Below are 8,488 nucleotides of genomic sequence, written 5' to 3' on the forward strand. Positions count from 1 at the left end.
ATGCCTGATGGGAATTGGAAGCATAGTAAAAGAGAAATAGATGACCACTGTACAAGCAAACTAAGCATTTAAAACTATTGTAATTGAAAGCTTTTGTATGAATTTGAAAGAGAAATCTTACCAGTCTATTTAAAACAATGAGTTCTAAAATAATGTTTTTCTTCTCAGCCCAGACCAAAAAGGACTTGAGGCTCTCTTTAAATATTCAAAAGGGTGACAGTTGATCAACAAACATTTATTGAGTGGTTATGTGCCAGATTCTGCATACCAATACAAGCAAGAAAAAAAAAAAAAAAAGGTCTCTACCCTTAAAGAGCTTATGTTATAAAAAGAATCTAAAAAGGAGGAAGAAGGCTACCTACACAGAGGAATGACAAAGAAAACCCAGACTGCACCCCGGAGAGGAATGAAGACACAGCTGGCCTGGGCACCCTCCTTAAATGAAGGTTTTAGAAGGAGCCATCTAGTTGGAGGGAGAGGCTATAGGAATAAAGGTACTCCCAAATGCATAAATCCCAGGGCTGGAATGAGCATCCAGGATCAACTGAGACAAGGTAGAAAAAGCCCAAAGTGTAACCTGGAAGTTTTCTGGGCCCAAACTAGGAGCAATGGGTCAAAAGTTGTAGAGAGATAGATTTAAATTCGATATGAGGAAAACCTTGCTAAATTAGAGTTGTCCAAAGGTGAAATGGGCTGCCTTGGGAAAAGGTAGATTTTCCCTCAGTAGATGGATACAACTGAAGATTAGATGACCAGTTTTTAGAGACACTATAGAGGGGATACCATTTCAGGTAGAGGTTTGACCATAAGGCTTCTAAATCCTTTATTTCAAACTTGACATTCTGGAAGTCTGTGATTTGTGTGTCTGTGTCAGTGTCGCCTTATTAGCCAGAAGGTTAACTATGTGACCTACTTTATTGGCATCTATTAATTCTAAAAAGTGCACTTTATTATTTAGAGAACTCTCCTATTAGCTATGTTGTTGTGTTTTTTTTTTTCCAAAATGGTTCTAAAAAAATTCTGGGCTAAAGATCATAGATTTAGAACAGAAAGGAATTGGTCATCTAGTCCAATCCCTTCACTTTATAAACTGAGGCACAACAGAGGAGTTGCCCTGAGTCACACAGTTAGAAAGCATCTAAAGTGGGATATGAACCTGTGTCTTCCTGACTCCAAGTCCAGTGCCTTATCCATTATATTATGCTATCTCTCACTGTTTTACAGGTAATAGCAATGCCAAAAATTTAAATCAGATCTTCTGATTCTAAATTCAGCATACTTTCCAGTTCTATAGTCCTGTGAATTAGAAAACACTATACTTGAAGTCAGAAGGGCTTAATTCTGTCTAGTTCTGGCTCTATAAGTTTGGGTGAGTTACATTACCTTTTTTTTAGGTCCCAGTTTCCTCATCTTTTATTGATGTGTGTCTGTTTGGACTAAATTATTTCTAAGACATTTTCTAGTTCTGAAATTCCTCTATCCTAAATTTTCAATATTTCTTATTTTTAAAACAAAATTAACAACAAAAAAAGTGTTTATGACCCTGGGCAAGTCACTTGACCCCCATTGCCCACCCTTACCACTCTTCCACCTATGAGACAATACACCCAAGTACAAGGGTTTAAAAAAAAAAAAGTGTTTATGCATGCTTTAAATTTTACCACTTAGTTATGACTAGAAATTTCTGGTTTTACTCTATCTATATTGATAGGCATTTAAATATTTTAGTTACCTCATCATAACTGACTTAAAAACTACTGGAGATAGAGAGAAGAAAGTATAGTACTAAAGGAGAGTTCAATTCATCTCAAATCAATTCAGCAACAAAAAAGTAACACTGATACAGGATTTGGCCACAGACACCAGGGCTGGCTCCAAGATTTCTACCTCGGTCTGCCAGATATACCAGGGACCTATAACAAGGGCACAAAATATGGCCACTAGGAGTGAACCTTTGTATTTTCAATGACACATGGAGGGAAGTACAGTCATTTCTTTTTCATTTTTTAAAAAAGATTTAAATTTTTAGAAAATAAACAAACAAAACCTAAAGAAAAAAAAGTAAAATAATAAAAGCACAGGAATAGAGAAATCTTAAGCATTTCTCTTCTAAACTTGACTAACCACAGATTGACATGATTAACACTGTTTATGGGACATCTTAGTTCTAGTTCCAGTTCCTTACCTTTATTGTAATCCTCTCCAAGGAAAACCCCCTTTTCAGCTCTTGAGAGCTTCCCTTTTTTTTTTTTTAAACCCTTAACTTCTGTGTATTGGCTCCTAGGTGGAAGAGTGGTAAGGGTGGGCAATGGGGGTCAAGTGACTTGCCCAGGGTCACACAGCTGGGAAGTGTCTGAGGCCGGATTGTTTCCCTTTCTTTTGATGGCTATGTCTCTCCTACTTTTAAAAATTGAAAAGATTATATTATTTAAAGGGACACTGGAGATTATCTGATCATCACCTATGAGAATCTGATGAAGGAACTGTGAAGAACATAGTCTGAAGAAGAATAGACTTGGGGTTAGAGGGTAGAACGGAAGGGACTGAGAATAGACATGATAGCTGCTTTTAGGCATCTGAAGGAATCCATGTGAAATAGGGGTTGAACTTGTTTTGCTTAGTCCCAAGAGGCAAGTAATAGGAGTAATGAGTGAATTACTAAGGAAAAAATGTTAATTTTGTACTTTTCACTTTAGCCACAAGCTCACCAGAAACAATTTTTATGAATTTAGTATTAAAGAAACATGGAAAAAATGATGTGTCTGATCTATAAATGGGGTAAATTTCATGACTAAATAAAGATCAGAGGGGATCATAAAAGATAAAAAAAGATCATTTGATTACATAAAATTTTAAAAGTTTTGCATAAGTAAATCTAATAAAGCTAAGATAAAAAAAGAAACAATTAACTGAGAAAAAACTTTTGTACCAAGTTTCTCTAGTACCTCATTCCCAAGATAAGTAAGGAACTGATTCAAATTTACAAGGAAAAGATCCTTTCCCAATGGATAATTGGTCTAAAGATACAAAACAGGTAGTTTTCAAGGGAAAAAACCTCAGGTTCTCTATAACTATATTTTAAAAAAATGTTTTAAATTACTACTAATTAGAGAACTATAAATTAAAGAAATTCTGACATTCCTATCTCATACCTATCAAGATTGACAAAGACAAAAAAAGTTTAAAATTTTAGAGAAGCTGTAGGAAACTAGGCTAATAATAACTAATATACTGTTGATGGGCCTGTGAATGGGTATAACCATTCTGAAAAACAATTTGAAACTACATTTAAACAAATTTTAAACAATGTTTACCCTTTGACATAGTCACATCACTGCTATACCTCCACCCAAAGAGATCAGAGAAAGAGGAAAAGTCCTTTATTTACAAAAATCTTTATCGCAGGACAGCTGGTGATTCATTGGATAGAGAGCCAGGTTGAAGACTGGAGGTCCTGGGTTCAAATACAACCTCAAGATACTTCCTAGCTGTGTGACCCTGGGCGGGTCACTTAACTCCTATTGCCCAGCCCTTACCGTTCTTCTGCCTTGGAACTGATACTTAGTCTCGATTCTAAGACAGAAATAAAGGGTTTAAATAGATGACATTTATAGCAGTTTTTTTGTCATAGCAAAAAATGAAATTAAGAAGATATCCAACAATTGAGGAATGGCTGAACACATTGTGGTATATGAATGTAATGGGGCACGATTGTACTATAAGAAATGAGGAAACTGTGGGGATGGTGGAGAAATCAAAGAAGTCCAAAATGAGTACAACCAGGTGAGAAATGAGATGTCTGAGGAGAGGTGGCTTGCTGGGAAGCAAAAAGATATTTATAGCTTCTCCTCTTCCTACCCTTTTCCAAAGAAGACTTTGATTTCTGCCAAGAGGGAAAGCAGGAGGTTGGAGTCAGAGGCTGGCCACTCTTTTCTTCTCAGAGAAAAGGGGTACTGAATTAAAATTCAGTATGTAATATATAACATCTGCTCTTCTCTATTGGGGGAAGTAATTTTGGGGTTGGAACTGTATTCTTACTCATTATTCCTTAACAAGGAAGGAGTGTTTCAAGCTATACACCCAAGGCTTGCTTCCCTTTCCCCCAGAGGCCAGTTCTACAATAGATACACAGAACAAATAAAAAACAAAACTATTTCTCCATACAGATAACAAACTGAAATAAGAGAAAATATACATAGGAGGATATTTGCCAAACAATACAGAGTCAACGGGATCTTCCCCTGGGAGATAACTCATCCCAACCCAGAGAGAATATCAGATCTCACCCAAAGAGTCATTGTCTAGTCTCTAGTGTTGCAAGCTAGCTGGGACTTGATATATGGCTTCTTTCTTCCCACAGTCTTTCTCTCCTTTCAGCAACCTGAAGAGAGGTTGGAATGTCATAGCTCTCTTAAAATTGGATGCCAAAAAAAGCCTGGATCTCTCTTCTCTCCAGCTCTCACTCAGTTTGCCCATCAGACAGGCAGGGACATTGAGTAGTCAGACTTCATCAATAAGGAGAGCCTCATACAATTGGCCCTTTGAACCAAGGGTTAATGTATATAACCACTGAGCAAAGTGGTTTAGCTTGACTGAACATTTGTTACCAGAAATTCATTTTTTCCTTTTTTTTCAGAGTTAGGGGATAGGAGAGAAAGAAAACACATTGCTGTTCATTTTAAAATGTTTCATAAATGTGAAATATTGGATATAGATATAGATATAGATATAGATATAGATATAGATATAGATATAGATATAGATATAGATAGTTCTGGGTTCAAATTTAGCCTCATACACTTCCTAGCTAGTTGACCCTGGGAAAATCACTTAGCTCCTATTGCCTAGCCCTCCCATTCTTCTGCCTTGGAAACAATACATAGTATTGATTCTAAAATGGAAGGTAAGGGTTTTTTGTTTTTTAAAAGGAGGTTTTCCAGTGGGATTGCTCATTGGCTCTGGGAGGGGAGTGGGAGGAGGGGAAGGAAAGAACATGAATCATGTAACCATGGAAAAAGCTTCTCAATTAAGTAAAAAATTTCAAATTAAAGGAGGTTCTCCTTTTTGTTCTCACCTTTTTTATGTTCTCACCCTTCCTAAAAATTAGAACAGTCCAAAAGTAAAAGACTTGTCAACCTATTGATCACTTGTCAACATTCAAGGCTCTTATTGAGGATATTTCTATCCAGGTATTCAGTTGAGAAGAAGGGAGATGAAGGTTTGGAACTCTGAGGGAGTGAAATAATAAGTTGATCAAGAAAGAATAAAAGGATACCCTAGTAGCTTTAAGGGCCTAGTTGAAATTTAATTTAACATGAATTTGTAGTGACTTTTCTGAGTTTCATTATTTTTACTTTCTTCATTTTCTTTTAGTTCCTTAAAAAATAGTTTAAAAAATTCAATCTTCTCCTAGCTGTTGGCCCTGGGCAAGTCACTTAACACCCATTGCCTAGTCTTTACCACTCTTCTGCCTTGGAACCAATACACAGTATTGACTCCAAGATGGAAGGTAAGGGTTTAAAAAAAAAAAAGTCTAATCTTCCTCTAAGGCTGAAGGATGAATTTGTTTCCTCTACAAATCTTTGATGATAACTGAGGTCCTAAACCAGAGATTACATGATTCTCCTGCTAACTGGAACAATAGATGTCTAATTGCCTGATGCTTTAGCCTATGGCAGAAAGAAACCAATACATGTTTATTTAAGATTTCATTTTTTATTATGTTTGTTGATATTTAGTTTAATGTTTTAAAATCATTAATATTTTGATATTAATAGCTAGCACGTATATAATGCTTTAAGGTTTGCAAAGCACTTTAAACGTGTTATTCATTTGATCCTCACAACTACATTTGTGAAATGGGTGGTATTATTATTCCCATTTTACAGATGAGGAAACTAAATCACAAAGCAGTTAAGTGACTTAGGGTCATACAGCTTGAGAGTGTCAGAGGCAGATTTCAGATTCAGGTCTTGCTAACATAAAGGACCTGTATTCTACCCCCTGTTTCACCACCTCATCCTCTGATAAATCTGTGATCTCATTCCAGTGGGAGCTTCTCATAGAATGGAATCCATCTTATGTTTTTCCATTCTTATCCCTGTCTGCTAGATGACTTCCTCTGGTGCTTTTCCTATCACCATGGTACCAACATCCTCTCTGGGCTATCCATCTGTCATCTGATTCTCAGTATGTGACTAGAGTAACTCCTTTTCTGTTCATACATGTCCTTGATGATGCCTTTCGTGATGCTTTTCTGGGCAAGTTATTATTGGTAATACGTTCAGTCAACTTACACCCACAAGCCTCTTTCCACTGCTCTTTGAAATACTTGTCATTTTAATTTCTCTAGTGCCATGATTCATCAACTTATAGCACCATGGGGAGAATAATGGTATTAAAAATAAAAGGCTTACAGTGTAATAAAATGTTTAAATTCTTTGCTATAAGGGGGTGGCTCTGGGAAAGAGGAGAGAAGAATACAGGAGGAATCTAAGCAACATAAAAATAAAATAACAAAAATAATAAGTAGCTTTTGTTTGGTACTTTTTAAGATTTACAAAGCAATTTTACACATATTATCCAATCTGATCCTTATCATAACTCCAGGAGATGTTTTGTTATTTTCCCCATTTTACAGCTGAGAATACTGAACCTAAAGAAGGTTAAATGACTTGCCTAGGATCATGGAGCTAAGAAAGAATCTGAGGAAGAATTTAAATTTAAGTCTTCTTAACCCCAAGTTCAGCAGTGTACCACCTAGCTGCCAGAAGATAACAATAACAACTCTTTAAAAGCTAAAAATCCCACTTTCTGTTAGAAGCCTTTCCTGATCCTTCCTAATGCTAGGCCTTTCCTCTGAGAGCATATCTAGTTTCTCCTGTATATACTTTATTTGTATATATTCTGTATGCTGTCTCCTCCATTAGATTGTGAATTCCTTGAGGGAAGAAACTGTTTTTTGCCTTCCTTTGTATCTCCAAGGCTTAGCACAATGCCTGGCACACAAATGTATGTTGACTTGATCTGATTTTAAACTGTTTAACTGATGTTAAAAAGATATAAATTACACTTAGATAACTTTGTCTTATCACTTTAGAAATGGAACCAGACTTATTCCATCTTGTCTGTCTTGAGAAAGCCAAAGTATCACTCTGCCATAGGGTATCACTCTGCCATAGAATCCTTTGAAAGTATATTCCAGGGGCAACTAAGTAGCACAGTGGATAGACAGTCATCAGGAGGACCTGGGTTCAAATTTGACTTTAGACTCTTCTTAGCTGTGTGACCCTGGGCAAGTCACTTAACCCCAAAAGCCTAGCCCTTGTCACTTTTCTGTCTTAATGCTAATACAGTAGTTATTGAAAAATAATACTAATACCATAGGTATTTTTTTTTTTAAAAAAAGCTTATTCCAAGAGAAAATAATTTATTGGATTAGGAAAGGTATACGCCTTTTATGGGAGAAGAAGATGAGATGAGGTATCTAAAACCATCCTTCTTTCTTTTAGTGAAATTGATGAAATGACTGCCTGTCCAAAAAGCATCCTACTTCCTTATTTCATCTAAAATTATAACATAAACCTTCCCACTTCTTGTTTCATTTTACTCTGTTTAATTTCAACCAGTTATACAGAGTAGATAGTATTTGGCCCCAGAATAAGGATGTATCAGGATATGGAAGAAATTTTTTTTTTGGAGTTATATGTTGCTTTTCCCTCTAGCTTGATAGAGAAACTAAAGGAAGGTTCCAAGTATTCCAGAGAGTTTAGCTTAGAATATTTTTTACAGATGAGAATTCAGTATCCCAGGGCATTCCTTGTAGCTCTCTCAATGATCTGCATGTTACAATGCTTCCTAATTGGGCCAAACTGTAGAGAATCACAGGATGAGAGATTTAGAACTCCAAAGGCCCTGAGAGATCCCCTCGTCCAAACTACTTGTTTTACAGATGAGGAAGCCAAAGCTTCCTCGGAAGTTGTGACTTATTCACCAAGGCAGGGAATGGACCTTCTGGCCCAAGAGCCTGTAGAGCACTGAACTTCTCGAAATCATCCATAGGAGCAGCCATAACTGCAGCATCCTTGGGGAAAAACCAGTGAGTTGCTCTTTAAGCACTTTCCACATAGCAGGCGCTGTGTGTTAAGTGCTGGGGCACAAAGAAAGACAGAGAGAGCCCCTTGACCTCGAGGATGTCACAGTCTGATGAAGGAGACAACTATGTGGAAACAAACCATAAATAGAATAAGTTGTAGGGATCTCCGAGGGAAGGCACTAACTCCAAGAGGAATCAGAAGAAGCCAGAAAAGCCAGGAGGCAGAGATGAGGAGGGAAAGGATTCCAGGTATGGGGAGCAGTTGGAGAAAATGCCCTAAGAAAGTGGAAGTGATGTTCAAAGAATAGTAAGGAGGCCGGTGTCATTGGATCATCCATATGTGTCTGGGAAGTTAAGTTTTAAGAAGCCCAGGATGGTAGGCAGGGCTTTAAC

The sequence above is a fragment of the Gracilinanus agilis genome, chromosome 2, assembly GCF_016433145.1.
Source record: "Gracilinanus agilis isolate LMUSP501 chromosome 2, AgileGrace, whole genome shotgun sequence".
NCBI classification, from domain to species: domain Eukaryota; kingdom Metazoa; phylum Chordata; class Mammalia; order Didelphimorphia; family Didelphidae; genus Gracilinanus; species Gracilinanus agilis.